At 37.8% G+C, this 17,269-nt stretch overlaps 1 protein-coding gene across 1 annotated transcript in view; it reads left to right on the top strand.

The window, feature by feature from the left end:
- LOC112051026 (beta-arrestin-1) overlaps positions 1-17,269 on the top strand; it is a 127,217-nt gene that overhangs the window by 83,248 nt on the left and 26,700 nt on the right. The window lies entirely within an intron of this gene.

The raw sequence follows: 17,269 nt of genomic DNA, 5'->3' as shown, positions 1-17,269 counted from the left end.
TCCGAGTGCTGTCAAAACAAACCCAAAAGCCTCCCGGATAATAAAATTGTTCGTCAATTTTTTCCGCTCCGCCGTTATTAATCGTATTTGCTGCGGGTGCCACCCGAATCCAGCACCCTTTCATCTCGCAGTGTTGAGGGCAAAAATTCTTTAATGTCTACAGAAATTATAGACTGCGCCACGCTCGGTATAATTTTCTAATTTGCAATCTTCATTAAAGACTAGAAGCCCGCGCTTCGTTTGTGTTACTTGTAAACAACGCCGTAATAAAGATTAAAATCTTGGAAAACGAGCTCGGCTTTGAACGTTTATGGTATAGTGTTACACGGTGGAAACTTGCTTAGCGAAATATTATTATGATTATGGAACTCTACCTTAGTACGAAACTTCGTGGATTTGTTGAATATTGAATAGTTTTCGTTTCGAAAGTCACTTTTATCTTTGAACACCTGCGAATTCGTCTGCATGAAATTTGATTTTTTCTCCCTCCTTCCTAATTAAAACAATATGATCTACCTGGGAAGGCCGCACCATAATCCGTTTAATAACTTCGAAGATTAGCGTGAGCAGGCAAGTAAAAAATGTATCGTACGGACTTGTCCAAGGTACAATATATTATCTCTGTACAACAGACTATTTTTATATACTTTTGCAAATATAATATTAGTAGGTACTAGGTACAGAACTTTTAATTAATTATTTAAAATTCAGTGTAAAATGTTAAGGTCGCCATGACGGTCAATTATTCTCACGTTTCTGAAAAGCAAACGGCAGTACCCACGCGGCATACTATATAGGTCATGTACGCAGTGACCAACACACGATCAATTATAGTCGAGGGTGCTACAGAAACGTGAGAATAATTGACCGTTTGTGGCTAGCAGTAGATGTACACTCAAACAACTCGGGCAAGGGCTTTTATGACATCTATTTATGTAAGATGGGCTTGTGATTAGCCACGATCTATATCCACTGGTAAGGTGTATATGTGATTACCAAATAGACACGCCTGTCTAAAAGATTAAACAAACCAAAGTAACATCAAGAATTATAGACTTAGGAAGGTCACTTGAAACCCTAGCCTGAGTTAAAGGGGCAAAGCGTGTCCTTAAGACATCGATAACATTCGAAAGAAAGATAAAAAATAATAATAAATTAATTTTTAGCACAATTAAGGTAAAAGGTAAATAGGTTGGTAATTTAAAGTCTGTGGAAGATTTTCCACAGATTAATGTTATATGCTTATACAGTATCTGTATCAAACAGATCAAATGTAAGTCGTAGATCAATAACGGCAGTTAAAAAGTAGCGACAAACAACTTATAAATAGCAATGAACAACGGACCATAGCGTCTGCATAACAATGGCTGATGTCGGAGCGAGCTGCGCCGCGCGACTGTAAAGGCACAATGCGGCGACATATTGGCGGATGGCCGATAGACGAACAACTGCAGTGGGCTGTCTTCATTTCTGTTACTTACAATGCTAATTATAGTATGCGCGTTATCATCTGAGTCGTCCGGTCATAAAAGTCAAAAAAGATAGGAATGTGCAGCGCGCCTACCTGCGCACCCTAATTATCGATAAACGGCTACCTGCGCACGTGCTAATGATGAGTCAATAATGATTTGGACGATTCTGATTGGTCGGTTTCTAATGTAATTGCATTGCGTATTTTTTTTGCTATAAATGTGTTTACTGCAATTAAATAAATACATTCATGTGTTACTCGTTGCGCACTATGGATACTTTATTTTCTAACGTTGATCTGAAGAAATTACATGGCGATATTAGCCCTCAAGCTCGAACACTGATTCACAACGTATTCCTGTTTCTCAATGAATTGAAAAGTGATCCGAATAAAGTGGCTTCTCTAAATTTCAACAAACCACGTGAAATGGCCGCATTTGTTTGTGGTGTGAGCAGAGCGACAGTGGACCGAATCAAGACGGAAGTATCACAATCAGGCAGTACCTGTATACCAAGAACAAATTTTAAGAAACCACAAACCGTCACTAATATTGACGATTTTGATAAAAGTGTGTTGAAGCGAACTGTAGCTTCATTTTATGAGAATGGAGAGTATCCATCCGTGGCGAAAATTTTAGAAAAATTCCGTGAACAATTACCCGATTTTAAATGCGGCAACACTTCAATGAGAATACTACTGAAGGAGGTTGGGTTCCAGTATAAGAAAAATAGCGAAGGACGTAAATATTTAATGGAAAGAACTGATATTGTTTGTGCTAGAATGGACTTTTTAAGGAAATTGGATTTACTTAGAAGAACTAACGATCAGCGACCACGTTTCTATCTAGACGAAACATGGATTAATCAAAACCATGCAAGAAAGAGGATGTGGCTTGGAAGCAACGATGAAGGAGGTTTCAAGAATCAGCCTGTGGGAAAAGGCCAAAGATTAATAGTTTGCCATGCGGGTTCTGCAAGGACTGGCTTCGTTCCAGATGCGAAGCTAATATTTAAAGCGGTGAAATCAAAGGATGCTGATTACCACACAGAAATGGATGGCGAAACATATATGGCATGGTTTTCCGAATTCCTGAATCTACTTGAAGAGCCCTCAGTTATAATTGTCGATAACGCAAGCTATCATTCGATACAGTTGGAAAAGATACCCACAAGAAACACGAGGAAAGCTGAAATTCAAGAATGGTTGACAAAGAAAAAGATTCCATATTCCAGCAACGAAATTATTGAAGAATTAATAAGAAAAGTAAAAGCCAGTAACCCGCAGAAGGTCTACGCTTTAGACCATCTGGCAAATGAACGAGGTCATGAAGTAATAAGGCTCCCTCCATATCACTGTCAATATAACCCAATAGAATTAATTTGGGCACAAGTAAAGGGAGAAGTTGCGAAGAATAATAATACCTTCAAGATAGCAGATGTCGAAAATCACCTCCACCGAGCCATAGAAAATGTCACACGAGAAGACTGGGCCAAATGTGTTAGGCATGCCGAAGAACTTCAAAACAAAGATTTACAAAAAGCTCTAATTAGAGATCACGCGCCGCTTATAATAAATTTGGCAGAAGACGAAGATTCTGATGACTCAGATGAAGATTAATTTTATTTAGTTAATAATTATATAATATGAAATATGTATTATATTAAATCAAATATTGTTAATTTTTTTAATTTTGTGAACAAGATACGATAATAAACTTTACTTATCGATAATATGTCTTTCATTGTTACACCCTTCACTAGACGGCTCCATAAGACCCATAAGTGCAAGCGAGATAGATATAGAGAAATGATTTATGGCCCTAAGACTCAGTTGTTAACGCGCGTACTATAGTATCATTTAAACACATCGGTATAAATCGTTAGATGGACCCCTCTATACTAAAGAACGCACAATTTTATGTCATTACCCAAAGACGTGCACGCACGTCTAATCTTAGTAAGTAACAAGCGCATGCTGTGAGTGGACGTGGACTTACTATTACTGTTTTTTTATTTTAATCCCTTAAAGCCACAACATAAATAAAGAGAAATGTGTTACGAGTGATGACGTACTCAATGTGCGAAACCAATGACAATATTAATTCCATGGAATCCCTTATTAATCGAAATAATAAATAAATATTCCTCAATTAATAAAAATAAAGGATTTCTTATAAAAGTCAATTAAAAAACATTATGTGTCTATTTTTTAAATTTTCCAAACTTTTTTAAGTGTAATAATTTATTTTCAATTGTGAAGTTGTGTGCATTTTAAGAAATTAACATCACGTGTCTCAAACGGCGAAGGTAAATATCGCGAGGAGATCTGCATACCAGAGAATTTTCTTATTTTTCTGCGTGTGAAGTCTGCCAATCCGCATTGGGCCAGCGTGGTGGACTATTGGCCTAACCCCTTTTATTCTGAGAGAAGGCTCGAGCTCAGCAGTGGGCCGAATATGGGTTGATGATGATTTTCAATCTAGTAGAGATTGAAAAAAAAAATATTATATCACTTAATATTAGGTGAGATAGCACAAACTCGTTGAGGTAAAAAATCGTCATCATCCTAGAGTATAATTAAAACGAACAATCATGCAGCCTACAACCCAGAACAATGTAGTTGTTAGGGCCCTTTCTCCGAGATCACTTTTCCGGAAGCACTCTGTTCGCTGCAGGCAGCGCTGGGATCTGTAAAAGCAATAATATACTACGTTAAAGCTTGCTCTATAATACTTGTGAGATAGTACTGTGTGTTTAGATAGGGATACACCCCATACTGGGGGCTTCAAACAACTACAGAGTTGTTTGAAGTTAGAAACACGGGTTATACTTCTTGTACCTCTCAACTATTAAAAGCTCATTTGAAATGATCTATAAGTAAAAACATACTACTAGCAGGTTATACTTTTTTTTTTTAATGATTTACTGTAAGAACTAATTATGTAACGGACGGACTAACGCTGGTGCGAGGCTTCGGCCGTGGCTAATTAGCACCCTACCGGCAATGACGTACCGCTAAGCGATTTAGCTTTCGTCGTGTAGAAACCGAAAGGGGTGTAGATTTTTATCCTCCTCCTAACAAGTAAACCCGCTTTCATCTTAGATTGCATCATTACTTATCATCAGGTGAGATTGTAGTCAAGGGCTAACTTGTAAAAAAAAAAGTTTTTTTGGAATCGATTTATTTTATTATTTTCCGTGTGAACCGACAAAGCTAAGAAGCACCCGACAAGCCTTTAAGCCCCTCATTACAGACCCATGACAAGCATTACAAGAGGTCTACATCCAGTGGACGTCAATGAGCTGATGATGATGATGATGATGAGGTTATCAACGTCGCTTGCGACTCGACTCAAGTGAAACTGAAACCCTGTCATAAATATGTCTTAGCGTTGTTTCAAATTGCATAAAACATTAACATTCACTAATTAACTCCAAGAAACTCTAATAGGTATTTAGTTGAGGATCACAAATGTTTACTCGAAGATCGGGTGGAACGTCAAAAGCTCGGCGAAAATGCTGAAAATAAACAAACCTTCCCCTGCGCTCTGTTGTAACGCGGTGCACTATCCGCCACTGCCGCCTAATGGCAGGCGTCCACAGATCCGCATCGTATGTATCGAACGCATTGCATCAAACGGATTTTAGTATTCTTTGTATAGAAAGTCATACAAACTGTGCGTCCACTGATCTGTATTGTACGGATCGCATCGGACGGATTTTATCTATCGTAAAATTAAAAATCCGTTTGATGCGATGCGTCCGATACGTACGATGCTGGTTAGTGGACGCCTACCATAACACTCGGCCCTCCAGTCGAGATCGTTTCCCCGCATGCACTTATCATACATCCCGCAGATAGCTCGCCAGCCTTCTCTTTGACGTCCCGTTTATTATTGAAGTATTTGTTTGCAAACTTACTGAAACCAGATACATGAATAACAAGATATACTTTAAAATTTTAGGAATCGTCCCACACTCGTGAATATAACTTCTTCTTTCTAGTCTATAGTAATTTATGCTGCGGGTATTTTACAATAATTCCGCCAACAGCATGGAACTTTTATTGAATACTAGCGGACGCCCGCGACTTCGTCCGCGTGCAATTCAGTTTTTCACAAATCTCGCGGGAACCATGGATTTTTCCGGGATGAAAAGTAGCCTATATGTTAATCCAGAGTAAAATCTATTTCCATTCCAAATTTCAGCCAAATCGATTTAGTAGCCGCAGTGCAAAGGAGGAATATACATACATACTTATAACAAATTTTTGCCTTTACATTATTAGTGTGATAGTAATAAAAAAATCAAGACAAGAGTCAAACAATGAAAATCAAAACCTTGTCCGTGAGCACTATCCATATCCAGGTAGGTATGCATTTCTCTACAGACTGCATGATCGTTATTCCAGTCAAGCTAGCACATTAATATAATTTTGGATATGGGCAATAGATTATCAAACTGCATCCCACCTTGTCGCCATTATTTTTAATTGCAATTTTTTAAATTATACTCTTCAAAGAATCATCTTTGCTTTTTGGGAGTTCGCTATAGAAACTCGTACGTCATCAACCCATATTCGGCTCACTGCTGAGCTCGAGTCTCCTCCCAGAATGAGAGGGGTTAGGCCAATAGTCCACCACGCTGGCCCAATGCGGATTGGCAGACTTCACACACGCAGAGAATTAAGATAATTCTCTGGTATGCCGGTTTCCTCACGATGTTTTCCTTCACCGATTGAGACACGTGATATTTAATTTCTTAAAATGCACACAACTGAAAAGTTGGAGGTGCATGCCCCGACCGGATTCGAACCCACACCCTCCGGAATCAGAGGCAGAGGTCGTATCCACTGGACTATCACGGCTCTGAAACTCGTACATGTGAAGTATATACAAGTGAAGCAATACACCAGGCAGCGCCTCAATTACATGAGTTTGCACTTTACCATTTCCTCTAAACCTGAAAGGGCATGACGCGGAGACCTTTGCTCACCACACGCGCTCTACACACTTGATTGGAATTGCAAATACAGGGAAAATGTTGAAAGCTTTTCTTTTCACATTTTTTTTTATTGTGATTCCGCGATTTTCTGATATTCCTGCCAATATCGGATCTTTTACCTTGAGGCATGAATATTATGCAAAATTACCACAACGAGGCACTGCGAACGCAATATTGCGAAGGGAGAGAATTTTTGTATTATAATGAAGTCTAAAATATACTGTAAACGTGTTTCAGAATTGAGGAAATTTCATACTCGTAGAAATTATATTAAAGACTCGTATATATCTACATTATTTACTTAAAAGCAGACATGAGTCCAGTGTTTTTAACCCCTGACGCAAAACGGGGTGTTTTCATAGGTTTATGTTTGTATGACTAAAAAAGCGGCTAAAAATTCTGTTTTTTAACCCCTGACGCAAAACGGGGTGTTATCATAGGTTTATGTGTGTATATTTAAAAAAAGGGCTAAAAATACTGTTTGTCGCCGTTAGCTTATAGTTTTTGTTTGCTTGTGTACTAGCCAATGGGATGAAGTTGTGAAGTTGAATAAGTCAAAGCCAAGCTATACTGGGTCTAAGGGTACAGTCGCCTGTATGTCGTAGTATTATCGTGAATCGCGGCAAACTTTCAAGAGTGACACGAACTGTCACCCGCACCATCCTACATGAAACGAACTGTAGTGGGTATAATTTGTATGTGTGTATATCTGGCATCATAATTCGTAGACCGATGGACTAACTTGAACGTGACTTTTTTATTGGTAAGCTTGACTATAGGAAGAAAATTATTTGCTTTGTACGGTTCTATGTTCATACAAGATTAGTTGATTGATTGAAATTCTAGTACATTTTCCATCACATAAAGCCTTCGCAAAGTTTCCTAGGTACGAGTATGTCACTTTGAATAAAAAATATCTTGCAAGAGTAATTTATCAGCCACAACAATGTCTGAAGATAAAAGACTAAGCTTCCAATATTCTAAACAGGGCCAAGCGAAAAGGTAAAAGAATTTAATGCGAAGAGCAACATAATGATGTTGATTACAATCTGTCACATTAAATTTTTCCCCAAGTATTGACTTGATTATCCCCGCGAAGGCATTTTCGCAATTTTCTCCGCGCAAACACCCCTGAACCCCACCCCGGTAGGGTGTTTTGTTTTGTGATGGATCGAGCGCTTTGCGCTTAGACAAATAAATTTTGAGGATATTGTAGTGTTAAATACACTGCGAAATTACAATACGGGTCTCGGTAATATTCTCCCGAGAACCGGCAAAGTAATCTATTGTGAAGTAAGTCGTAATACGGATTCCAGAATTAATAAAAAATAATTTTTAAATAGTTAGTACGATACGAATAGGTATAACTTACCATGTTTTCTCACACACAATTAATTAAAGTATTTTTCTTTCCTTCATTCGCACGAGAGTTTTTTTTTAACGGACGTTAAAAAAGCGTTCAAATATAGTGTGAAGTTAAATGAAGGTCTAATTCCAACGGCCTCAAAAAGCGTCGCGTTTTAAAAACGTGTGAGCGCTTCTGATGTGTTGCACACAATATGATACCGATTCTGTTTTGATGCACCACGACACGACACGTCAGACAAATATAATTAAGCCTTTAGCTCTTGACTTGACGCTCACGTAGTCACAGAAGTGTCTTGCGTTTGGAGTGAAAAGTTGTTAGATGTTGCGTGTCTAAAGGTTATTAGTCTAAGATGTTTAAATAAAATAAATAATTAATATTGTAGTTGTGTCTTTCAGCGGTCTATAAATATTATCTTTTATCAGCTGAGATGTATTAAAATAATCCAGTTTGATAGGTAAATAAACCGTTCTCGAGTTTTCCATTATTGTTTCAATTTCATTAAATGGGTTGGGAACAAGTTTTACCTCAAAGGACTTAGTTTCTAAGTTTAATAAAGCCTCTCCTTTGACGTCTGGGACTAACAGTTCTGAGAAAGTTGGGGTTATTTGAGTGCTTATTTTTATTACACGGCCTTAATTTTAGAAGACGCCAGTTATAATTGCTTTGCGGCACGTTTGTTGTTTGTTTTTTTTTTTTTTAATCAGCAACTGCTGATTTTGATTCCGGCTTTTATCAGTAGAATCTGCTCTTTTAACTACCTTTAACTCACTGACATGATCTCTGCAAAACAATTTTTAAAATAAAAAAATACCGCAACCAAATCAGTTAATCCCTTTAGGAACTACGGTGTCACAGACACACTTATGTCAACGTTTAGCCTTCATTCGCACGAGAGGTTATTCAACGGACGTTAAAAAAGCGTTAAAATACAACAAATGCATTCCCAAGTACGTTACACGACAGCGTTTTTTAACCACGACGCTTTTTTATCGAGCAGTGCTGCCTTTTCAATTTTGGGCGTTGGACTTCCTTCAACTACATACTATACGCTACGCCCGCCAACGCTGGGTTTTAACGCATCGCTTTATTAACTCTCGTGTGAATGAGGCCTTAACCTCTTTTTACGTAGGTACTACAATACGAGTATGTTTCGTACTTGTATGTAATATCGTTATCAGAAACATAATATGCTCGTAATGTGTGTAGCTCGTGATAATGGCAGTAATTACACAGATTAATTGGTAAAGTATTTTAAGTATATATCGTGTCGAACGAAAATGTTATACATAATGTGCTTATGAGTTTGTTAAAGTGAAAACGGTATTTTAATGAGTATTTTAATGGCACACAAAAGCCAAGCCTCCCTCCATACATACCAGGATATAAAAAATATAAAGCTTAGATCCACCACGATGCTACGATGTGGGTTGGCGGACTTAGTGTGTTTAATTCATTAACGACCACTATCGACTAAACCGATAATGACGGACGACTTAACTACGAGGCACGGTGGAACTCTAAATATTTTTATTCCGAAAAAATCTTACAAGAAATAAAAGCGCAGTAGCCTGACCTACAAATCGAACCCAGGACCGCGTGATCCGAAGCTAACCACTAACCAACCAACCAACGAGACGGTTATATTACATCATAATAATGCTCCCGACCGAATTGCTTTTTTTTTAATTTTTCGGCCACGGCGGCCAACTTATGATAAGATTAGCAATGTACGCAGGAGATATTATAATGCACAAGTGCATGCGCAAGCACTGGTGCACTCACTTTCATAGTCCGACGGGACGGCAAACCGACACGACCGGTGAAAGATCAGGCGCAGGACCGACGGCTTTACGTGCTCGTTGACGCACTACCAGATTTTCTTTATTTTCCAGAGTAAGAAAAACCCAGTATCGCTTTTTTTGTTGGCCTGATTCGAACCCTGGACCCTTTGTCCAGGTCTGGCTGGTGGGAGGCTTCGGCCGTGGCTAGTTACCACCCTACCGGCAAAGACGTACCGCCAAGAGATTAGCGTTCCGGTACGATGCCGTGTAGAAACCGAAAGGGGTGTGGATTTTCATCCTCCTCCTAACAAGTTAGCCCGCTTCCATCTTAAGACTGCATCATCACTTACCATCAGGTGAGATTGTAGTCGAGGGCTAACTTGTAAAGAATAAAAAAAAAGAAAAACTTTAAAGTATAGAATGTGACGTTTTCCGACACCCCTTAATGAAGCAACAAGTGAAATCGAGCTTAAAGCCTTTCTTTAGGCTTACGGTCTCCCCTTAAGCTATTAAGGCTTCGAATTATTTCGTATTAAATTAATAAGGCGACACTGGCGAGCTTATTCAAATTGTGGGAACCTTTTACGTAATTTGGTTGACGCTACGTATTATTTAAAGCTTAGTTCAAGAAGATATCCATTAGACATTTATTGCTTCATTATTCTCAGCTTTCAATTAAAAGGAATATTCGACGAAATCCGAATTAATTAATCCCCTCTTAAATTGTAATTTGAGTTTATAATTCTTCTTTATATTGTTTAATAGCTATTGTTTGCTGTTATAAAAATTTTTGGTCGCTTTTCAGACGTTCCATTTAATTATGGGATTATCAAAACCTTTTGGAAATTCTCCTTTTATAAAAAACTTTTTCTTTTAACAGTTTCCGTTGTTTAATTCGGTAGCGATATTTAGCTAAGCTTTCCTTTAAAAATTTAACATAGTCGCGTGTGAGTAGCATTGCAACTGGTGGAACTTCACCTATGTACTTTAGCGTTTCGATAGATGTGTTGACTAAATAATCTTGTACCTTTATATAAAACTAAAAGGTACCATTTTTTAGTCCGAATCGTTAGATAACATTAGTGGGTTCAGTATCAAAGGTTAATTTCAAATCATATGATAAAAAAAAAATCAGCTCTTTGAAAAAAAAGAAGTGTCTATCAACTCCGATGCACGAATGGAGTTTACTCTTTCAGATCGACTGTTTGTGTATATAGGTGTATGATGCCCCGAAGCATATACGTCTCAATTTGGTCTCAATACTTACGCCTGTGTAAGGTGCGCAGAATAGGTTGCGCACAAAAAACGTAACGCTGTCATCCGTACATCGAATTTTACTGCCCATATTTTTTTCATACCGGGGGCCATATATGAAAAACCGATTCTTAAGGAGTAAACTCCAAAAACATACACTGCTCTTTGAAAAACAAACTGATGAATAACATGCCAGTCTAGTGTCTAGTCTATGCGTCACTTATGATGCAATAAATAGTTCTAGGTCTTAAAAGTTTCCGTATACAATTCAACGCAACACTAGAAAATAGGCGTGTCGTAATGATGCAGTGCAAACAGGATAATTGCATACACGCTGTGCAGAATTCTATGAACACTATCGAGTCACATGAGAAATAGTTCCGTACCTATTATGTTAAATATTTCCATTGCCACACGTAAACCGTCATAATGACTGAACTACGTAAAAGCTGTGAAATTAATTAATTCGAGCGAACATATTATTCATAGTGTGTTTCACATTAATTTGTTAATTAGTTTCATTGTACGCGAAAGCAATCATCAACTCGATATAAGAGGAAGCTTTGCTGGAATCATTAATTAAAATGTACCGCCAATTCAGAGTCGTTCCGAGGGGTATTTCGAACGAAAGTTTGATAAGGAATAATTTTAGTTATTCATATTAAGAAAATGTTTTCAATTAAATTAATCGTCACTGAATGACATGACGAGTGAGCTATTAAAATCCCTCTCAAGTAATCCCTGATTATAATTATTAGATGTTTGTTCTATGAAATTGTTTAGATGCAAACCAATAACATTTTTTGTGCTCACTCTCTTTAGGCATGAAACTGGTACCGTGTAAACAAGGTTATTAAAAATCTCAATATCTGAATGATACTGAAATGAGAAAGATTTCAGAATATCGGTCGTTAGATCCTTGTTCTACATTTTACGGGTATTTTCGTTAAGACGTAGAGAAAAGAGGAATATTATTTATATTTAAAAATCTCTCCTTATCAACAAAAATGTAGAGCCTTATTATGAATCAGAATTCATTTAAATGCTCAAAGCGTTAATAAGTAAGATACTTTGTAAGTACCGTCGATGGCCTTTACAAGTAAGATTTAATCAGGATCAGAAAAGATGCCGATTCATTGACATGTTTTGTCCCCTAAATAACATTTTCGGGCGGGTATTAGGTGTGGGATTCAAGAAGGCTCGAATCAAGGTGGGGTCACAGTCGGATGTTCAATAAGTAAGTAATCAAAATATAAATGGAAAATATATAAACAGAGATATGTGGTATGTTGATCTAAATAACATGAAAAAAGTTAATGAACAATTTAGCTTAGGTAATAAAATGGGATATCTGAATCAAGAGAATACATATACAGCCGTCTAGAAGCAAATTACACTCTTGCAGGCTATTTAATTCATTACCTTTGACGTATGTTAGTTGACATACACGGAATTGAGATTCTATGTAACAAATGTCATCCGATGGCTATTGACAACCCTTGATGAATATAATGATGGATATAAATACCAAATTAGTGTATAGGCCAGCAGATCTTAAGTGCAAAACGTCACCATGATCACCTTAGAGAGCAAGGATCTTACATTGCGCTGATGCCCTAATCTGAAGCTCTACTTTAAACTCGATCAAAATAAAGCGATACTGCTTGTCGATCAGACAGAGTCACCTACTTATAACCAGGAATAAGGCTTCGATTATCCCGGAATAAGGCTTTTAAAAATAAAATCAATACTTAGTGATTGTGCAATAGACCCAAAACTCCACGAACCACGAAGTTTTTAAATTCAGGTTTGTCGTTAATAACTGCAGCCTAAATATAGTTACCATCCATAGACTTCATTTCAAAATAAATGAACAGTTTCATTTCACGGTGAACAAAGCTATTTGCCTATACGGTAATCCAAATGACCTTCACATTATAATTGCAGGATTGTGCAACTGATCGATAAGCCTTGTGTGACGCGATGCATATTCGGCACTATTTATGTAGCGCCACAAGGATCTTACGTAGCCTTTGTAGTGCAAATACTCTTAATACTGTTAATCTACTCTTGCTACTTAACCTTGGTATTAGAATAACCTTGGTATTATTAAAAGAGGTCTTTCTTCTATCTTTGTCTTTTCGTCGATTTATTTGTGTTCTTATATGATTTATCTTGTCCATCAGCATTATCTCACCTTTCGATCCTATTTGTTGTATTTTGTCATTTATTGTTTCATTTCTAATAGTAATTTGCGCCCTAATGATCCCTAACAAAGTCCCCTGTCTGTCTGTTCATCGCCGCAGCCAATTAGCTTCGATCGGTGGTTTTAGTTTGTGACAGTTTCGCATTTTATAGATTTAGCGCGTTTTATTTGGTAATTATTTTTCAAGTTCTATTAGTGTAGTTTATTTTTGTGTAATGAAGCTTCGGTATAGTGAACCAACACATCAATACACAAATCTAATACAAAATAAAAAAGAATAGATAAATCTAATAGATAATAAAAGCGAAATATCACATCACGAAATATCGAAAAAGTCATGGTTGCAGCGGGATTTGTGAAAACTAAATATCACGCGTACGAATTCGCGGGCGTAGTAGTTATTATTATATAATTTAAACTTGTCTGTTTTATAAACACGCAGTTGATAAATGATAAATATGCCGGTTATGTTTTATCTCGCGCGTACGTCGCGCAGATCCCTGTTTATTTGCACAATTTGTGTTATCGTCATATTTTTTAGGTTATTACTTTACTCATTGTTTACTGTGTAATTCTGTAATAGCATGGCGTCCGTGTTTCCTGCCACGTTTGATTTTTATACCGTACGCGCTCCAACATTAATCCATTAGCCATAATCACAGCTGTAGGCTTAAATTAGCGTAAATGTAAGTAAGTAATACTTCATAACAATGGTCCCTTTGCGGAAACTAGGCGGCTTCCATTAAAGAAAACATGCGTAAGAAATCCCCAAGGATTGTTAAAAAGCATTTGACTAAAACTAACGAAATTTTAACGGAACTGGGATATAAATGCCCACTCGAGAAATTTCTCCTACATAAATAGACAATTAAGAAATGTCACTCAGATGTCTTGCTGGCCTATTCTCTAATTTTGGGTAACCTTAGTGGATATACACGAAAATTACCATCTAGCTATTGTTAATGATTCTTAAGTCATGTCATTTCGACTTCACTATGAATTAATGCTAAATGATTAAAATTTCTAACCCTTTTTGTTTGACATTTTGATTTTCGTTAACAACAGGCTTTGCGGATGCAAATGCTGTTATTATCTTAATTATAATTAAGTGACTAATAGACCAAAAATAGAGAATCTTAAGTGGCTAAAAGACCAGTTGATTATCTCGCTATTTAAGTCAGAAAGCTTTTTTAGACTATGTTCCGAGGCTTTAAATAGTTAGTCGACCGAAACGGCTAACGCAATAATAAACTTTGAGTCAACACGCCACATGGCTCTAAACCAAGGTTAATATCGTGATCTAAACATTTAGTTATCAATAATTATAGCGGAATTCATCGATAAATTTACACGGAATGCAGGTAGCGGACCAGACGTATAACAGAGAGGCTGATGAAATACGCGACTGAGGAAAAAGCGTGCGTGAACACACGTGCGCGCATTTTTTGTTTTGTTTGTTGCCATTAGTTGCTTATAACCGTGACTCTTGTATATAGGTAAATCATTAGCTGTTAATTGACCTAATTCATGTGGTTTTACAATTTCATCAGAACATACCCGCAATCAAAAATTACGGCACTGTTTTACATAACTTTTTCCTTAGTTTTTAGTTACCCTATCTACATCTGTAAAAATAAAATCGCTAACGTAAACTCCAGAATAGCTCCACAGTTCGGCTATTAATGGGGAGAAAAAATTGCTTTACCTACATAAGCATTATTGTGCTTGTATTGTGAAATTAAATATCACGTGTCTCAAACGGTGAACGATAAACATCGTGAGGAAACCTGCATACCTGAGATTTTTCTTAATACGTGTGCGAAGTCTGCCAATCTGCATTTGACCAGCATGGTGGACTAAAACCTAACCCCTCTCTTTCTGAGAGGAGACTCATGCTCAACATATAGCCGAATATGGGTTGTCAATGATCTGAAATCTGAGCTTATATCATCATCATCATCATGATGATGACATAAGGACAGATTTCACAGATAGGGTACCTATATCTGGACAGCCAGACATGACATGACATTTTTCTTGTAATTACCAGAAGTTTAAAGGAAATGATAAAAATAAGTCACAGAATGCAACTTGGTTTCACTAAGAACGTGCGTGTAACGACACACCACACTGCAGGCGTGTGTCATGCGTTGTTTTTCCTATTTCGACGTAACGTGGGGTAGGCTTAAATGTTTCCAAATCAGCAATTGTTTATTTACATTTCGTCATACGAGTAGGTGTGTCTATGTGATGCGTAACATGTTCTGAAAGCTTTTTCCGTTTCTCAATCATACTAGTATGTAGTACTGAAAATCATACTAATGTTCCGCATATATGTTCCGCAGGGGCGGAGAGGCGGGCATAACGATGACATAAACTCACAACTGATGCACCCCACTTTCAGCCCCTGCCCCACGCGCACGACTTCACTCCCGCGCAGTCCTTCCCTCTCCGTCGCCCGCATATCATGGTAGTGTCATCCATGAAGTTGCCAAGCGACTTTCTTTATGTTTACCGCTTCCACTAAACTTCATGAACTCGAAACTCGCACATTTAAGTTTTAAAAACATCGTTACACTACCATAACAGTGGACTTACAATGGCATCTTAGAGCCGTGGAAGATTCATTGATTGGGCCCCACAATAATCGTTATATTTTTTTTTTTTAACGATACATTACACCTGGGGCCCACAAGCTCTTAAATCCCTTGCGATTACATAATATTTCGACATTTCGTACCCTGAGAGCAACTAAGCTTATATCACAGGATTGTTTCGTGTTTTGGACGACATCGGCCATTTATTTTACTCAATGCGTACCACTTATTGAGGTATCATTACTTACACCCTTATATCGAAACAATCTGCCTGAAAAGTACCTGCGGGCTGTTTCGATTATTTTGATGAGAAGTATAATATATCATGACTAGCGGACGCCCGCGACTTCGTCCGCGTAAATTTCGATGTCAACTTTACTACTACCCCTACCCTACCACTACCCCAACCCTACCCAACCCCTACATCTACCCTACCCTACCCCTACATCTACCCTACCCTACCCCTACCCCTACCCTACCCCAAACCTACTCCTACCCTACCCCTACCTTACCTACACCCTACCGCCATCCTACCCCTACCCCCATCCTACCCCTACCCCTATCCTACCCCTACCCTCCCCGTACCCTATCCCTTTCCTACCCCTATCCCACCCGTAACCCTATCTCACGCCTAGCCTACCCCTACCCTACCACTTCCCTATCCTACCCGTACCTCTACCCTACCACTACCCTACCTCTACCCCTACCCTACCACTACCCTAAACCCGGCCCTAAACCTACCCTACCCCTACACTACCCCTACGCTTCCGTACCCGTACCTTACCCTACCCTGTAACTTCTCTATCTTACTCCTACCCTTAGCAAAATCGGTCCAGTCCTTCGAGAGTGGCGGTATGACCAAGAGAAATAGAGACTTCTATGCTAATAATATAAAGAGGTAAAGTTCGTGTAAAGGTTGTAGGAGGTAATTTCTGGATCTACTGGACCGGTTTGGAAAATTGTTTTACCAATAGAAAGCTACGTTATTTGCGAGTGTCATAGGCTATGTTTGATCCCCATATTCACACGGGAACGGGAACTACGTAAATGAAAGCGCCGGGCGTCATATAGCGGAATTTCTGCGTCTTTTAGAAATTTTGTATTATCTCCGAAACTATTTAAGTAATCAACATACTGTAAAGGGCAAATCTTATCTCCATAATATCCTTGTGATTATTAAATAATTTATTTTAATAAGGATTAAAGTTTAGTTGTATAAATAATGACGTAAACCTAAGTATATAAAATTAATAATTTTTAAAACACAAAAGGTACTATATCTTCTAATATATAGAAGATAGATATATGGTGTCGCGGACTTTTTTGTAGAACTTTTAAAGATACATTAAGTCTCCATACATTAATTTAAATTTTACACAATAGTTAAGGCAGCGCATGCGAATAAGTCTGTTTAAGAGGATTTTCAGTCCGACCTGTATGATAAAAACTGTGATAACTCGGCTAATATATATGATACCAATATAAAATATAGCCTATAGCACTCCCCGATAATGTAGCATTCTACTGGTGAAAGAATTTTTAAAATCGGACCAGTAGTTCCGAAGATTACCCCATTTAAAAATGTGAC

The sequence above is a fragment of the Bicyclus anynana genome, chromosome 1 (genome assembly GCF_947172395.1).
Source record: "Bicyclus anynana chromosome 1, ilBicAnyn1.1, whole genome shotgun sequence".
Lineage (NCBI taxonomy): Eukaryota > Metazoa > Arthropoda > Insecta > Lepidoptera > Nymphalidae > Bicyclus > Bicyclus anynana.
This window is presented reverse-complemented; position numbering and strand designations above follow the sequence as displayed.